Source organism: Camelus ferus, chromosome 34 (genome assembly GCF_009834535.1).
Source record: "Camelus ferus isolate YT-003-E chromosome 34, BCGSAC_Cfer_1.0, whole genome shotgun sequence".
NCBI lineage: Eukaryota > Metazoa > Chordata > Mammalia > Artiodactyla > Camelidae > Camelus > Camelus ferus.
In genome coordinates, this window is record NC_045729.1 from 10,642,055 (window position 1) to 10,661,064 (window position 19,010).

The following is a 19,010-nucleotide window of genomic DNA, read 5'->3' on the forward strand; positions in this document are numbered from 1 at the left end:
GTCTAGTTTTGGACTTGGATCTGATACAGTATCCTGTAAACTAAATATATACATTATATATTATTATATATATATATGTAACTTATCATCATCATCATTATCCTCATCAGCTAACCATTGTTTAATACCTACTCTACCTGAGCTGCTGTTTCCAGTACTCTGCATGTATTAATTTATTTAAACTGTGCAACACAGACTTCTATGTGTTTACCTACAATAGCATCCTTTGCTTCTGGCTTAATTATACAGTTCCTTTGAGTGCCCTTATCTAAATCTCTGCCTTCCCTGGACATTTAGACATGATGCATTTTTAAAATTCTAGCCTAGACAATATTTCTGAACTGGAAAATTTCTAACAAACTACCTGATGAACGTTGTACAGCCTGGATGACATACTGCCCTCCCGGCTAAAAATATCTCCCTCTCTCTGTATCTGTTTTCCTGTTACTTGGACAGCACATATCAAGTTGCCCAAACAAGATTTCCATCAGTTCATTCTACGTGCCTCTATCTTTTTACCTTTTAACATCATCATTCTTTAACTTCAATCAATTCAAATTAATACCATCTTTTTTGCTTATCCTTGAGTTTCCACCCCCACTGTTTTAGGCAAATACTTATTCCTCTGCATCTTAAGAGCAATATTATCTAGTCGTTAAGTGTGAGAATGCTGGATTCAGGCTATGCATGGCTCCAAATTCCATTTTCATGCTGCCTAATATGTGACACTGAACAAGTTTCTTAACCTCCATAAAAGGGGTATAAGAAATCTTTATTGATCTACCAAGACGCAGAAAAAGTGAAAAAAAGTCAGGAAAATAAATTTGATAGTGAACAAGAAACATCAAATGAGACGACAAAGTAAGTCCAAATATATCAACAAATAAAACAAGGGTAGGAGACTACAGTTTTTTTATAAGTCAGATAGCATGAGATTGCATTTTAAAATATTCCTGCTCACAAGAGACATGCTTAGAGCAGAATGAAACATAAAGGGATGTAAAAAACTTAGACCATGAAATATCAGCAATAGAAATGCTCGTGTGTCCACATAAATACTATTACAGAATCCTAAATCATAAATGGAATTTAAAGCTTTGTCTCTCCTTGCTTTCTGTATCAGTCAGAAATTTCTGTGGGAGTTTATAGATACCCAATTGAAAACATCTTACATAAAACAGAGAAAGTATTGATTTATATAACTGGAAGGTTTAGTCATGGATTTGGCTTAGACATGGCTGTATTCAGAGACTTAAAATGCCAGGTCATTCTCTACATCTTTTAGATCCGTCTTCCTCTTCATGTTGCTTGAATTCAGCAGATAGATTATCTCCACATGGCAGGAAAGATACCCACCGTCAGCCCCATTCACAACCTGCCAGCTTCCTAATTCTAGCAGGTAAAAAGGGAAAGAGATTTTTCTTTTCTCATGCCGATATAGCAACCCTGGAATACACTCTGTTTGGACTTGCCAGGGGTAAGCCTATGGACTATTCCTGACTGGGACACATGCCCAACTGTTTGACCATAAGTGAGATGAGGGACTGTGATTGACAGAACCACTTGGATCATGTGCATTTTGTAGGATGTAGTACTGATTTAAAAAAAAAAAAAAAAAAAGATTTGCACTATATCTCTTTTTTATTGACTATAGTTACTGTAAGTCAATAAATGCCAAGACCAGTGTGTGCACCTGTGAAAAGGCTCCAGGAAGCTCTATTTTAAAAATAGTCCATAGGTCTGTGGGACAAAAAATATTCTGTGGCTTATATAGGTCTAATCCAATGCACAATGACTTATTTAGTTATAAAATGTTAATTTATTTAGCTTATTATCTCTGTAAAAAAATTTTTTTAGGATCTTATGACAACAGTAGGCAGCTGACCTCTAGCTTATGGCCATCTTCTCATTAGATGAATGATTAAAACGAATTTATTTTGGAAATTAAAAGTGTAAATTAACTGAATTTTAAATTATACTTTCTGGCTGTAGGCATTAGTCTGTATCAAACTGTAAATCTTAACACAGTATAATAAAAATTTTAAATTTCCTTTTAAGTGATTTGCCTGTAGCTCTGTGTTTTGCTTGCTTTCTTTCTTTTACATGTTTTTCCATCCATAGCAGACTTTTAGAACAAATGAAATTAGCCTTCAATATCTTACATTACAGTAACCAGATTACAGGGTATTTATTGATGGCACATTTTTATTGATTCAGATTAAGCCTTTGGCAAAGGTCACAAACCTCCATAACTCTGAGTATAACAGAAGGAGCTAAAGGATGTCTATAGATTACGGTAAAAAAAATAGTAGTGTTAAAGGAAAGAGAAGTCAACAAAAGGGAAAAATTGAAAGCGTATAGCATGGAGCATAAAAGTTTATATTTAGCTCTCCTATAAAAATAAAAAGCTTTCCAGGAATAAAAATCATGTACCAGAAGTCAATTACAAAAAAGAAAGCTGGAAAATTCTCAAATATATGAAGATCAGGTGGTAGTTCAAGTGGTAGAGTGCATGGCTTAGCATATCCAAGGTCCTGGGTTCAATCCCCGCTACCTCTTCCAAAAATAAATAAATAAGTAAACCTAATTACCACTCCCCACCAAAAAAAGAATAAAAAAAAAAAGAATATTAAAAAAATCAAAACAAAAAAACACACTATTAAACAACCAATGAGTCGTAGAAGATAGCAACAGAAAAGTCAAATTGTATCTTGAGGCAAATTAAAATGGAAATATAATAACAAAAACTTAGGGGACACAGCAAAAACAGTTCTAAGAGGGAAGTTTATAGTGATAAATGTCTACATTAAGGGAAAAAAATTCAAAAATAGTTTAACTATATACCTCAAAAACTAAAACAAAACAAACTTAGCCCAAAGTTAGTAGAAGGAAGGGAATAAAGAGATTAGAGCAAAAATGCAATACAATACAATACTACAAAGACAATAGAAAAAAAATCAGTGAAACCAGTGGCTGTTTTTTTTTAAAAGACACACAACATAGACAAAGTTTTAGCTAGACTCACTGAGAAAAAAAAAGAGGACTAAAATAAATAGAATAATAAATAAAAGAGGAGACATTACAGTTGATAGCACAGAAATACAAATGATCATAAGTGAATACTATGCACAATTATATGTCAACAAATTAGACAACCTTGAAGAAATGGAAAAATTCCTAGAAATATACATTCTGCCATGTCTGAATTATTAAGAAACAGAAAATCTGAACAGAAAAATTATTAGTAAAGAGATTAAATCAATCAAAAACTTCTTAACAAAGTAAAGCCCAGGACCAGATAACTTCACTAGTGAATTTTACAAAACATTTAAAGAGTTAATGCCAGTCCTTCTCAAACTCTCCCAAAATATATAAGAGGGGGGCACACTACTTAACTCATTTTATGAGACCAAAATTACCCTGATACCAAAACCAGGCAAGGAAACTGTAAGAAAAGAAAATTATAGACTAATATTACTAATAAACATAGATACAAAAATTCTCAACAAAATATGAGTAAACCAAATTCAACAGCACATTAAAAGGATCATACAGCATGATCAAGTGGGACTTATTCTAGGGTTAATACTTGAACATCCAAGATTTAGAATATTACATGAACTTAGCTGATAAAGCAGCACCAGGGCTTGAGAGGACTGATTGCAATTCTGAAAGAAGTTCTACCATGAGTAAAATGCTAACAGCTTTGCATGCTACAGAGAAATCATTCATGAAAGAAAGAATTAATTGATGTGTCAACCTCATTGTTGTCTCCTTTTAAAAAATTTCCACAGCCACCCCAATCTTCAGGAACCACCACCTTGATCAATCAGCAGCCATCAACATCAAGGCAAGACCCTCCACCAGCAAAATATTACAACTCACTGAAGGTTCAAATGATGGTTAGCAGTTTTTAGCAATAAAGTATTTTAAAATTAAGGTGTGTACTTGTTTGTATTAGACATAATGCTACTGCACATCAAATAGACTACAGTATAGTGTAAACACAACTTTTATGTGAACTGGGAAACCAAAAAATTTGTGCCATTTGCTTTATTGCAATATTTACTTTATTGAGGCACTATCTCAGAGGTATGCCTGTGTTTAGTATAAAGTACAGTAACCAAAACAGTATGGTATTGTATTAAAAACAGACACATAGATGAATAGAAGAGACAGCTCAGAAATAAATCCACACATATATGGTCAAGTAATTTATAATAAAGAAGCCAAGAATATACAATGAGGAAAAAGTCTCTTTAATACATGGTGTTGGGAAAACTGAAGAGGCACATGCAAAAAGAATAGATTCCTATCTTACATTACACACAAAAATCAACTCAAAATGGATTAAAGACTTTAAGATCCAAAACTGTAAAACTTCTAGAAGAAAATATAGGTGATAAGCTCCTTTGCATCAGTCTTGGCAATTTTTTTTTTTTGATTTGACACTCAAAATCAAAGATAACAAAAGCCAAAATAAACAAGTGTGACTACATCAACCTAAAAAGCTTACACACAGCAAAGGAAACCATCAACAAAATGAAAAGTTAGCTTATGGAATGGGATAAAATATTTGTAAATTATATTGTCTGATAAAGCTTTTATACCCAAAATATACAAAGAATCCACACAACTCAAAGGCAATCAATCAAGCAATCAATCAATCTGATTGAAAATGAGCAGAGAAACAGACCACTTTTACAAAGGAGACATCCAGACGGTCAACAGGTATATGAAAGAGTGCTAAACATCACAAATCATTGGAAAAGTGCAAATCAAAACCATGATGAGATGTCATCTCACACATGTTAGAATAGCCATCATCAAAAGGACAAGAGATAACAAGATTGGTGAGGCTATGGAGAAAGGAGAATCCTTGGGCACTGCTGGTGGGAATGTAAATTGGTGTAGCCACTATGAAAAACAGTATGGAGTTTCCTGCAAAATTACGAACAGAACTGCCCTATGATCTAGCAATCCCACTTTTGGATATGTATTCAAGAGAAATTAAAACAGGACGCACCCTCATGCTTATTACAGCATTATTCACAACAGCCAAATATGGAAACAACTAACACCAGTCAGTGGATGAACACATAAAGAAGACACAATGTATATGTACAACAGAATTTCATGCATCCATGAGAAAGAAGTAAATCCTACCCTTTGCAACAACACGGATGGATCTAGACAGAGAAAGATAAGTACCATATACTCTCACTTATATGGGAATCTAACAAAAAAATCAAACCCATACAAACAGAGGTTTTAAAAAGTGTTTGGCAGAGGCTTGGAGGTAGCAGATATAGGGAGAGGTTGGAAAAGGCATACATATTTTCAGAATAAAGTCTCTGGATCTAATATATAACGTGGTGACTATATTTGGTTAACACTGCTGTGTATAACTGAAATTTACTAAGAGAACAGAACTTAAATATTCTCATCAAAAACAAGGTATATATGTGAGGTGATGGATGTAGGGAAAAAAGAATAGTGTAAACACTTTAAGATTCTAAAAGCATATTAACATCCTTAGTAGAACAAGATGTTTTAATCCTTCTTAAAAGTCTTTATACAATTGTTATGGTAATTACTTACTATTTTTATTATTTTTGTAGAGCAGGTCATTTGAAAGCAATAGAAACTTCCAAATGAAGTGGAAATTAAAGGGAATTAAATTCTAAATTATGTTTTATTTGAGACTTTTCATTATTCTAATGAGTCCTAATGCACAGATTCTGACTATAATAACCTTTGTTATTGAATCAATGGTTCCCAGCCTATGTTCTCAAGAACTCCGGAGTTTTTGTAGAAGTATACAGGAGTTCTGTCATACACAGTTTGCATGATAAAACATCTTTGGGAAGTGGCACAATATAAAAAAATTACAACGCATATTAACAAAGCCACAGTCATAAGAATTCCCATGGTAAAGTAAGTTGGCCTCACATAAAACAAAATAAAACAAAAACAAACAACAAAAGCAGACAAACAAACAAAAAAAAAAACAACAACAGGGACTTTTGCTTCTGGCCAAGACTGAATAACTGGCACTAGGCTAGCCCGACTGCCCTACTGAAAACAACAAAATTGATGGTCAAACAGAAAACAAACAGCAAGATGTACACTGAAATACAGTATCTATAAATACGTAAAATGTAAATGGACTAAACATACTAATAGCCCAAAGGGAGAATTATCAAAACGCATTTTTTAAAAATCCAATTATACCCTACCCACCAAAAACACACTTTAAAAAAGTGAAAACACATTCAACAAAATAAATAAATAAATAAATAAAAGGAGCGATCCACTTACACAGGGCAACAACTTGGAAGAGGCTCTGAAGTACTTTTTCATGAACAGATCTGGGCACAATTTGTGCATACTGTATGTTTTCATTGATGTAAAGTTCTAGAATAAGCAAAAAAAAAAATCAGATAAGTAATTGGCTGCGGCAGGTTAAAGAGTGGACTTTACTGCAAAGAAGCATAAAGGGGACATTTCAGCATAATGGAAATATTCTATATCTTAATTAGAGTGGTGATTACAGTGGGCTATATAAACACACTAAAAATGTACACTTAAAATAAGTGTGTTTAATTTTATGCAAACTGTACCTTGATAAAATTCATTAACAAAAAGAAAGAAGTTAACAACTAGAAAATGGTCTAGAGCAAGATAGCAATTTAAATATTGAATTTTCTCTCCAATTTATCAGAGCTGGTAAGTTGAAAACCAAATTGTTTTCATAGTCATTTGTGGCCGTTGACCTACTATCCAATTTGTTGAAGCCTGAAGTAATGAGGGTTTGAAATTATTCTGATGACACCAGAACAAATAGTTTATTTGCTCCACATAGTAGAGCCCAGGACGTGTCTGCTTGTCATTTTGCTATAGTCTACGTGCTTGATAATATATAATTTCACTTCTGAATAATAACTAGTATACATCTTATTGTGTGGCTCCCTGATTTCTCTGCAGCACTGAATTCCAGAAATCATAAGACATACTGATTTATGAATTGAGTATTTGTTTATGCCAAAGTAAAAGTTTCACTTGATTTTATGTTCGTGGAGGGCAACGGGCTTCAAGTAAGAGAGGTGACATAAAGGTGCTTAAAAATCTACCGCTGCTCAACTTCCAAGTTCCTCTGCCATGAAATATGCTTTTTAAAACACCAGATAAGGTATCTTTTTTGTTTAGTCTCTCAAGTCACAAAAGTATACCTGAGAATGAATTATCATATTTAGATCAGCTTATGTGTAACCTGATGGGAAAGAAGAGTTAAAATCCATAAACATGATTTAAAGACACCTGATATTCTTCCAGACAGAATCAATTTTAAGACTTAGAAAGTAATATCCTAAAAGAAAAGAGATAATCAACTTTTCGCAGAATAGTTTAAATCTTCTTATAAAAATGAAAATTATTAACAAGTAGAAAAGAAATAATATAACACCTATGAATTAGGAAAGGATCTAGAGAAAATCCACAATGAAATCAAAAGAAGCAAATGAGTATAAACAGAAAAATGGACTAAAGAAGTTAGAATTTAATATTTTAAGTTCAGATTGAATTAAGAATAAAACCTGTACAGACTCTTAAAAAGCGTGGCAAACATGAGACAGAATGACAGAATTATCTGAGCATCGGGTCTGGGGAAAAGCAGAACCATAGTGAGTGAATGTTCTAATTCATATACTGATAATTAAACACATTACAATTAGAGTCGATGGAGTGACTAAAGAACAATCTTTACCTAGAGCAGCGTTTGACAAACTATGCATATATGAACTCATATTTCTTTTTGTAAATATAATTTGTTTGGAAAACACACAAGCCTATTCACAAATGTACTGTCTATAGCTGCTTTCACACTACACGCAGGGTCAGTGTTGTTGCAACACAGATCACATGGCCTGAAAAACCTAAAATGTTTAAAATCTGGCCCTTTAAGAACTTTGCTTACCTAGAAAATAAAAACAGATCTGAAAGGAGATCTAATTCCAACAGTGATACCATTAGACATTGCATTAAACAGCCGTGGTTGCTTCTCACATGATAGAATCAGGCCATATGTAATAGTTACGTTGGTGAGAGAAACAATGAGCCAGGTTGTCAAAGACCTTCTTTGGTAATGGTGGAAGGATGAAAAGGAGGAGAAAGAGAAAGAGACAGAGAAAGGAGAGAGGGAGACAGATTTATTTTAAGGAAATTGGCTCTCTCACTATGGAAGTTGGCAAGTCCAGTATCTGCAGGGTAGGTGGCAGACTGGAGACCCAGGGGAGAGCTGACGTTGCAGTTGAGTGGGAAGGCAGTCTAATGGCAGAATTCCCTCTCCCTTGGGGCGAGGCTAGTCCTTTTTACAGTAAGACTTTCAACTGATTAGACGAGGCCCTCCACTCTGGCTTCCAAGGTTAATACTATCCACACCTGAGTGGATGGGTGGCTACAGAAATGGGTTGCTAAGTTATTGATTCCCATAACCCATCCTTGGAGAATCTTACTTATTTGGTGTAGAGTGGGGTCCTAAGTATTTAGACCCCCTAGTGCTTCGCATAGCCAGCCAGAGTCAAGAACTAGAGGATTAAACAAAGTTTTCCCATAAGATATTATGTACCTTTAAGTTGTTTCAGTGCATTTTGATACAGATTCTTGGTGGAATATGTTTCATTCACAGAGTTTAGCAAACACAGTTTACCAGAAAACCTTTATTTCTACATGATCTATTAACCAGGGTTTTCTGAAGTCGGTTGAGGTCTGCTGCTTAGGACCAATACGCTCATGTACCAAAAAGCAGATGAAAGGTCGAGGATGTTAAGTCACTGCCCAAAGTCTCACATCTTTATAACAGCAGGATCAAATCCAAAACATGGGTCTCCTTTCTTCGTTTCTCTTTCCCTTCTTTATGACATAACTTAATATTATTCCTCCGGACTCTCCATTCAAGTTTCCCTGCATTTAGATTACTGCAAACAGAACCATCATAAATTTAGTTGGAATCCTTCATTGGTATGGTGGGTACAGTTTACTTCAAATGTGCGGTGAGAATAATTTCTCTCTCATTACCTTTCCCTTTAAAACACCACTTTAGGTGCCTGAAAGTCAGCTTCCCACTCAGTGTTGACTGCTGAGGCTCTGACAGAATGACAGGCCTGAGCTGGCTAATCAGAGGGTGTAAATGATGTCAAGGTGACAGTCCCTGCTCTATTAGTGTTCCCATCAGGAAGCTAAGAACCTCTACTCATGATTCATGGAAAAGGTTTATAAGAACTAAGGCAGTTTTTCATGCTTTGAATATAAGGCATGTGAGTACAAATCATGATACTTCATGGCCCAGACGTTCGCTGCACCTGCTGCTCCAAGTTAGCACTTCTCATCCGAGGTGAGCTGGCATGATGCTTCGTGGGATTCATTGCGGAGGGTGTAAAACAAGTTCCCAAGAACATTCACGTTGCCAAAGTTTGCAAACAAATTACTTAAAATATAACTTATATGTGATACAAGTTCATTACTAAATTAATTATCCTTCTCACTTGTACTTAATATGCTTTCTTGAATGAAAGAGAAAGGGGTAGATTTTCCAGGTCAGTACATGGGAGCTTGTTACATGCGTGATTATCATTCTCTGTACGTGTAGCCGATAAAAGGTGGAGAATTACCACACGTAGGAGGTTCTGACAACTTGTTGTTTTTTTTTTTTTTGACACATGCTACTCTTAATCTATTCACTTGTGAAATTCCATACACTCACACATATCCACACACATCAGAGCCACGCTCACAAGCCCACATATACAGTATCTAAAACTATAAATTGCCTTTGGGCTCGCCACATCTCTGAAATATTTCATTCTAGGTTCGAAATTTTACCAAAAAAATCTATATTTTCCCTAAGGTATAGATCTTTTAATGCGAAATAAATCCACATAGGAGTTGAGATGAGCAAGAAACGAGCCAGGATATAATAAGGGCAGTTCTTTTCAGAGGAGAGCAGGGAGAATATGGAGTCTAAGATATGTACTCTGCAGTATTTACAGAGATACTGTCCCTTGTTGACTGAGACACTTAATTTTCAGAGCGCTTCTAACATCTGCTACTTCAGTAATAATCTGTTCCACTATATTTTCACTAAGTAGCTAAGAGTTCCAGAACTTTCCAAAAAAGAGAAAGGATTCCAAGCCGATGCTCTAAATTCTGGTTTGGGACCAAGATTGTAGTTATATATCTATATATATTTCCAAATTAAAGAATCAAATATTGTTTAACTTTAACATTCAGTAATGGGAAATTCATGTATGAACAAGCCAGTCTGAATGTTCTGTTATCACATGGTTTTGCACAGTCATAACTAAACTCAGTGCACCCCCTATACAAAGAGGATCTGTTGATCTTCTAGAAAGCTTCATCCTTTATGTTGCTGAAGCCAGAAGCATGGTACCTGCAGTAACAAAGTCAACGTCTGCCTGCACAGATGTTGATCTAAATCAGCTCGGTCTGGCAGTAGCATGTCTTTTGTGATATGGCTTAACGTTTTACCGTAATGTAGATTCACTCCAACTTGGAAAGCATCCAGTGTTCAGTTGGCTAAAGGGAGAAAGACACTGAAGAAGCTACTTGCACCTACAGGAGACACCTACAGATTAGACTCACTGCACAGCCATCTTGGGTGAAATTAGAGAGAAAACTGCCCGAGCACGTCAGATGTTTAAGCTTTAAGACCCTGGGCGGAATGAAACAAAGGGGGAAGGAATCCAGGGGTGCTGTAGCATAATCCAGCTGGTTCATGCCATCGCAGGCACAGCTGGCACTGAGAGCTCACCGCGGTGAGGGAACTTGTAGACGCATCCCTGCCCCACGGTCACCAGTGGACATGTGGGGGGTGTGTGTGTGCGCGGGCGCGTGCGTGAGTTTTAAATTTCCCTGCTAAGAAAGCAAAGAAAGGGAACAAATAAATACTACAGAAAGTAACATGTTTCTCATTCCTTTTTTATAAATGTAATATCTTAAATAACTCTTTGCTCCCTACTCCTTCAACTTTACTTTTGACACTTAACATAAGTCTGGTTGGTGCCCATCACTTTAAGACTCCTCTGTTCAGTCTTGAAAGTCTGTTAGGTTACATATTCCAAAAGTGCACTGGAATGTAGTCATGCTGTACTGGAAATGTCTTATTTTTTATGCAATAGACTCACTGAGAATGAAAATTCGTTTATGTTTAGTGTCTTTGGTGCTGGGCAGAGGCGCCGTCCAGCGATACCCAGGTATTTATTTTAAGAAAGGGACATTCTACTTTCTTTTTTTTTTTTTTTCTACTTTTGTAATTTTTTTACACATATATTGTAGTATGGTTCCTGTACAGTAAACTACACATATCTCAAATTTACAATTTGATGAATTTTGATAGACGTACACACCCGTGAAACCACTACCGCAATCAAGACAGCTGACATTTCCATCACTCCCCAAGAGGTGCAATTTTTGAATTCCCAATTTATCCCTTCCCACCCCCTTTACCCCTTGGTAGCCGTAAGTTTGTTCTCTGTATCTGTGAGTCTGTTTCTGTTTTGTAGATAAGTTCATTTGTGTCCTTTTTTTTTTAGATTCCACATATAAGTGATATCATATGGCATTTTCCTTTCTCTTTCTGGCTTCCTTCACTTAGAATGACGATCTCCATGACATTCTACTTTCTTTCCCTGCACCCCATGTTCTCATTTTAATGGCTTGTCAGTCCATTTCCATTTCGTGATTTAGCCATTTTATAAAACTGACTGACAGCAAAGTATGGCTCACAAGAGGAGACTTTGATGGTATTTTTTTTTTTGAAATAAAAATCTATTCATAGGATCTAACACCCACTGACACATCATGTCACACACTCACCAGATACATTAACGTCTGTTGCAAAGTAGGAGTTAGAACTAGGTAGGTGGAAGGGGCAAAAAGTTTTACACTTCAAGAAAGGGAGATACAAATTATCTGAACTTCTTTCCTAAATTAAAACACACACACAACACACAATACCAGTCTACAAGAACAAACAAGCTCCACATCAAATATTCCGGCAGAATGCGGCTAAGCTGTTTGGCCTACTTCAACCCAAGTTACACCAAAACAGTATATGCTTTTTAACACTGTGACAGATGGTTATCTAAACAATCAAAACAGCTATGTTATATATTAATCACTGTCAGAGAGGTAGGATTAAATGAATGCTATTCTATACTTCTCCAGTACTGTTCATAGACACGGCGCACTCCCACAGATGTAGTTATTTTGACCTTTTGCCCAAAGTCTCAGATCTGATCATTAGGGGATTAGTATAATTCCTCGTATGCTTGGAGTTACTCTGCTCTCTTTCAATTAGCAGAGCTGTTCATGACACTTTGCATGAAAACTTCCAGATTGGAGAAGTAAACACAATGTAAATACTTAAAAATACTTGGATAAGGATGATGCATCTCTAGAAGTGGATTTCAATCTAGAAGTTTTCTTATTACTGGGCAGGTATGAGTTTAAATCCTGATTTTAGGTTAAGCAGCTGGGAGGAGTTGGGCAAATTATTTAAGTTTTAATGCCTCAGTTTGTATATTGCTCAATACTGCCTACCTTGCGAATCTGAAGAAATGCATGCAAACCATGAAAAATATAGCTGCTGGCACACAGTGAGAACTTACTTAGCATAAGAATTCTTATTTATTGTCATCACGATACTAATATAATTATTCAGAAATACTTATTAATTTAAGAAATATTTAATTGGTTTATTTATCTCCTGCTATATAATGTTTTAAAAATACAAAATGCCTAGGATATGTTAGTAAATAATATACTGTGTACTAATATAGTAATACGTGTAACTTCTCGACTTTCTCTCCCTTAAAAACTAGAATCTCAGGAATACTTCTTAGATGTTGTGCATTCAGTTGAATGAACTAACACTTGAGTTATCTCAAACCCTTATGCATATTTAAAGCCAATGAACCAGCTAATTATTGTATTGCAGCCAAATCTACTAAAAGTTTTTCAAATGACTGATTTAATGTTTGAATGTTTGAAATTAAAAAATAATTAAGGAAGGACTTGAGTTAAAATAAAAACATCTCATGTGCATTCAGATGCCCATATCTAAGGAATTATAGCCTATATATTAACCAACTGATTTTGATATCAGACAGACCTGGTTCTAATCACAGCTCCATCACTTACCAACTGGTGATGTTGGAAAAAAAGATTTTATCTGTTTGTTTCTTCTTCTGTAAAATGGGTATAATACTAGCAACAGCCTCATAGTGTTTCTGTAAAGACTGTTCACTTCTCCTAGCATAGTAAGTGTTCAATAAACATCATTGTTGCTATTGTCATGTGTGATACATCCATCTACCTGAAAATACACAAAAACAACAAAAAAAGGGCATTTAAAAGTTTGATTTGATGAATTTATAAAAATTATATTTAAAATTACACTTCAATATTTCCTATCTGTATACTTAGAAATATGCTATAATTAGGATCATTTGTAATTTTCATAGTACATTTTTACTATATTATTACATTAGCTTTCTGCTTGATAGATTTAACTATGACTTTTGGACAGTTGGGTGGTTTTATTTGCTTGGTTTGACAAGTTAAGTGTCAATAAAATGTCTGATCAGGTCTTTACTTAAAAGCCATCTCTTCAGTTGTTATAAAAATCTGTTTTCCACTTCATTTTTTCTCTCTTTAGCATTTATTGGCATTTGATGTAGATTTTTTTAATTCTCTGTCTCCTCCAACAAAATATAAGCTGTGTAATGAAAAGGAAATGTTTTGTTCACTGATGTGTTCCCAGAACTCAGGCTATTGCCTGGCACTTAGTACATTAAACCATTATTTGTTGAATGAATAAGTGAATAAATGAAATAATCATATATAATAGAGTTACAGTTACTAGAAAAAGGACTAAATAAAAAATAAAGAGAAAGAGATTTATCCGTACATATTATTTCCTGGTCATGTTGCTATCTTTATACTTTTGAGTAACAGATATATATATATTTTTTTTTTTCAATGAAACTTAGAAAAATAAAATCATCAAAATTTTATTGTAAAAATATCTCATATGCATTTAAAAGAAAGGAAAAATACTCATAATACCATGCATGCCACCATCTAAGGAAAATAATATCTAATAACATTTATTGCACTCTTGCTTAGTGCCAGGCCCACTGCTAAACACAACACATAGCTAATCTATTTTAAACCCCATAACACTATAAGGTATAGATTATTGTCCCAGTTTTTTTAGATTAGAAAACTGGGATAAAACAGAGTAAGTAACCTGTCAAAGACATATCGTTCATATGGTAAGGCAAGGTTGCAAACCTGCATTTGCAAATCTCAGCTCTTAATACTAAACTATATTATTGAAACACTCTTGTCTGTTACACATACATGCAGCCTATTCCATGCAGTTTATTTGAGATGTTTTGTAGTTTCTTAGACAGTTTTTATTCTGAGCTTTCCCTTATGCATTACATACCCTTCAAAATTTTATTTTTAAATTGGTAGATAATATTTATATAAAAATTCCCTTTTTGGTGGACACTTAGATTGTTACCTCTTTTTCAGTTTTGTAGGGAGGCACTGGTTAGGTTATCATGACAGCATGAATGAAGCAAGACTGTTCAGTATAGGAGAAGTGTATGAACATCTTTAAAACCTTATTTCTGCTGCCAACTTTTGGCAAAATGTATTAATTTTTACTCTTGGAAACACTGTTTATAACTCTTATTTTAGATGCCCCAGTTGTCTTTTGGTATGAACATTTTCTTTCAATCCTATTTTGAAGGTCTCAATATTTTAATTTTTCTGTTTAACATGATTTTTATATCTTTAATTACTATTTCATTCTTTGTGAATTACCTGTTAAGGTCCTTTCCCCACTTTTCCTTTCATAGCTCTTATTGCTTTCAATTTCATTTATAACTTTAACATTCATCCAATCATATAGATTTAAAAAAATTAATCCCAGCATCATTTTGGTTTTAATTTTACTTACTCTATTTGACAAGATATAGAGATTTAGATGTTGAGCAGTTCTGTTTATGTTTTCTTCCCTCTGGTGTCTCTTACATCATTTCTATACTTAAAAATTCTTCCCAGGGACAAAGTCAACTCTTCTCATTTAACATGTCTAATATATTCAATTATTCAAATAACACGAAATCTATTTTAGTATAAATATAAAATTATTGTAACAAATGAACTAACTGTCATATCACCCTGGATCAGTTTATATTTCTATTCCCTAATGCATTGTGCAACTTCTTTACCTGTAGAATTTTATACATGTGGTTTTCTGCTTCTGGATTATTTTCTTCTTTTGATCTTTATGCCAATTCCTTATAACTTTTATTATTACAGTTTTGTATGATTTAGTATCTAGAAAGGAATGTCTCTTATTTTTACTCTTTTTTTCCAAAATGCTAATGGCAGGCCTCATTAAGTTAATTTTCCAGATGTGCTCTAGAATTATTTTGCCAAGACCCAAATAATCTCTATTAAGGTTTTATTTAAAACTGTATGCAATATATACTGTAATGAAGAAAAATTGACCCCTTTAAAGTATTCAGAATTCTTTTTTGCTTTTCAGGAAGATTATATAGTTCTGTTCATACTGATTTTGATCATCTTTTGCAAGGTAGGATCTGTGTATATTATGCTGGAATATATTTTTAAGAAGCCAGCTGGAACCAAACCTAAGCAACGGTAAAACATGTAAAGTTTCAACTGTGGATGTTACATCATAACTACGGAAATATTGGCAGCCAGGATTCAATTAAATATCAATTTATCTGGATGGTAAATCACACAGAAGCATCTTAGCCTCCCCACTCACCCACGACACACAAATACATACATACACACGTGTGTACAAACACAGGCATGCTCATACACATCCATTGATTTAGACACAAAACTATGAAAAAGAAATCATTCTAGTTTTATCACTTCTTCAAATCGCCATGGAAACAGGCAGGATATCAATTTTAAACAATAATTAGTAGATGTGAATTTTGCCATGCCAACATGGAGTGTAGGCTACAGAATGTGGTTTGAATCCTAGTCTTGATTTTACTCAGGGGCCCTTGAGCAAGTTACTTAATATCTGTAACTCAATTTTGCTCATCAATAAAAGTGGCAAAAATAATAAAACTTAATTTATAGGATTATGGTAAAGGTTAAATGAAGTAATGCCTGTGAAAGTATTTAGAACAGAGTCTGGAATGTAGTAAATGTTTGCTGCAGATTGGTTATTATGTGCATTTAGAAACATAGAAGGGGATATTTAGAGTGTAACACCTTTCTTTTAAATGATAATTCTAATGGCTAAATTTAGTAAACATGCAGATAGCTCTCAAAAATGGTGGGTAACCATTATGAAGCACCCTTTGCAAAGAGTTATTTTAAGAGCATAGCATTTAATTCTATTAACATAGAAAGAGAACATGGAGAAGGACTTTGCTCTGAGGAGTATTTCTATATTTCCTCCTATTGGACAAGGTTTTACCTATTGGGTTAAGTCAGGGAGAACCCTCAACTGTCAAAGATCCATAGGCACAGAAAAACTTACAGCCATGAGATGATTATGACCCAAAGTAGCCACATACATATTTTTCCAGCTTTTGTTCTAATTTTATAAGTGATGAGTGGAATTCTGGAATAAGATTCTTCGAACTTTCTGGATGTGTATTCTATTAAGGGAAATAATTACATTGGAGCTTAAAGTTTACATTTAAAATTGCCTGTTTAAATAGCTATGCACAGATATTTGCAAGTATACATACATAACTGTACTAATAAAATATATACATATGAAACATAAACATAGGTACAGTTTAAAAAAGCAAGAAAAGAAATAATGTTTTTTAGGTGACTTTCAGATGATCAGCCTTCACAGTATTGTTAGTGAGTAACTCAGAAAAATACACAGTTAGGATGAGAGTCGTGGTTGATGATAATGGATTCAAATGAATATTTCCAATAGACTGTGATTTTTATAAAAGTATTCATTCAAGAAGTTTTGGGGTTTGATCAGACCAACTTTTTTTTTAATAGAGGCGCTGAGAATTGAACCCAGGACCTCATGCATGCTAAGCACGCACTCTACCTCTAAGCTATACCCTCCCTGCATACCATTATTTTTACTTCTTGCTTTTTTTTTTTTTTTAAATCTCTTAATGTGAGCGACAGGGAACTCACATTCAAAGTGGAAGCATGCAAGTTCTATTTTCTTATTGTTCTTTTGTGCTTAAATATTTAGTATCAACCTGTTTCGGTTCTGTCTTGCTAAAGATTTTCCCCAGGTATGTTTGTATTTTGTGATTTTTTTTTTAGCTAAAACAGCACGCTATAACCCGCAGATTTAAACTGGGACAAAGAAGTTGTGATTATTAGGAATATGTTAAAAGTGAACTAAGGAATGAGACCCCACTGGTAACCTTTGTCCCCATAGAAGAAGGATGTTCACTCTTCTTTCATGTGCTCTGTTCAGTATCTGACATTCTAGTCAGAAGAGGTGGACAGTGCCTGTCCTTATGTTAAACATTAAAAATGCTAAATTGTTTTCTTGTTTATTAGTTAAAAATAAATTTGTGCTAAAAATAGAAGTTTTCATATTTCCTCTCCAAATCCTAACAAAGTATTGATTACTCCACAACGTGAAAAAAATAATTACATTGTCTATTTACTTTAGGCCATTCCCCAGAAGGTGAAAGTTTTCAAGTTCCATAATTTGCATCCTGCTTTAGAAATTAAGAAATTTGAGTGCCAAGCGATAGACCTCCGCTCTCAGGCTGTATGTGTCTGACTAGCTCAGGGAACGCGTGGCAGATGGGAGCAGAGTTCCCCCCTTCTGCTCTTCTTCCAGAAGCTTTTCTCACCTCCAACTCTTCATCTCCATTAAAACATATTCAAACATAATTAGTGTAACATTAAAATGGAGGAAATTTTGTAATTGCCAGTTGTTCCGTAGCCATGGTTACATCAAAGATTTATAGCAAGTAACTCCAGGCTGGGCACGAACACGCAGTTAGCAGGAACAGCAGTAAGAAAATGTTTGTGTGTATGTGCAGGTGTGCTGACGTGAACGTTTGCCAGAAAAAAAAAAAAAGAAGAAGAAGAAGAAAAAAAGGCGGAAAAAAAAAAAAAGAAGGAAGAAAGAAAGAGAATATTCGGTGACATTTAAGGTGCTAATATCTGGAAGTCAACCTTTAATTTGACAGCTTTTAGTGCTAGTTAATTTCATTCATCCAGGCGAGGTGTAGGAAATTTGCAGCACCTTTAAATTATCACGTTTTTCCACACTGCCTCGGGCCTGTGTGGAATACCTGAACCATACATTTTTTTTTTTACCTTTTTTTTTTCAGGTCAGTTGAAGTAAAACTTTCATTCCCTTTCTCAGACAATTAATCTTTAGCTAATTGAAGCAGGGATGCTGCAGGATGGGTTTCACTGGGGCCTGTAAATCTCATTTAGCAAAGTGAATTCAAGGCACACGCTGCACCTAATGATGTGACAGGTGGACCGCGCGGCAAGACAGCAGCCTCGGAAAAGTTGATTCTCATTAGACCCGCAGAGTCCTGCAGTCAGTTTTCTGATGGCTGAAGAACACTAATCGCATCTGTTTGCGACTGGGGTGGGGTCGGGGGGAGGCAGGGAAGTTGCAGGGTAGGGGGTGACGGTTGTGAAGGGAAGAAAAGAAGAGGAAGGGGCAAAATTCCTTCTATTCTTTCACGAGTTAATATCCTTGACTCTTGCCCAAAAACCCAGCAGGTCTACCTCCCACCAAGCGATCAGCCTCCATTCTGCTGACTCCAACAGGGTGCACCCTTTTCCTAATTAACTAAAATGGCTATGGAAAGCAAAGGAGGCCTTGTGTTGGGTGAACCAATTATTTTGAAGGGTATTAAGTCATCAGATTTACTTTTATCTTGATTGCATTGTGGAAATCGTGCATA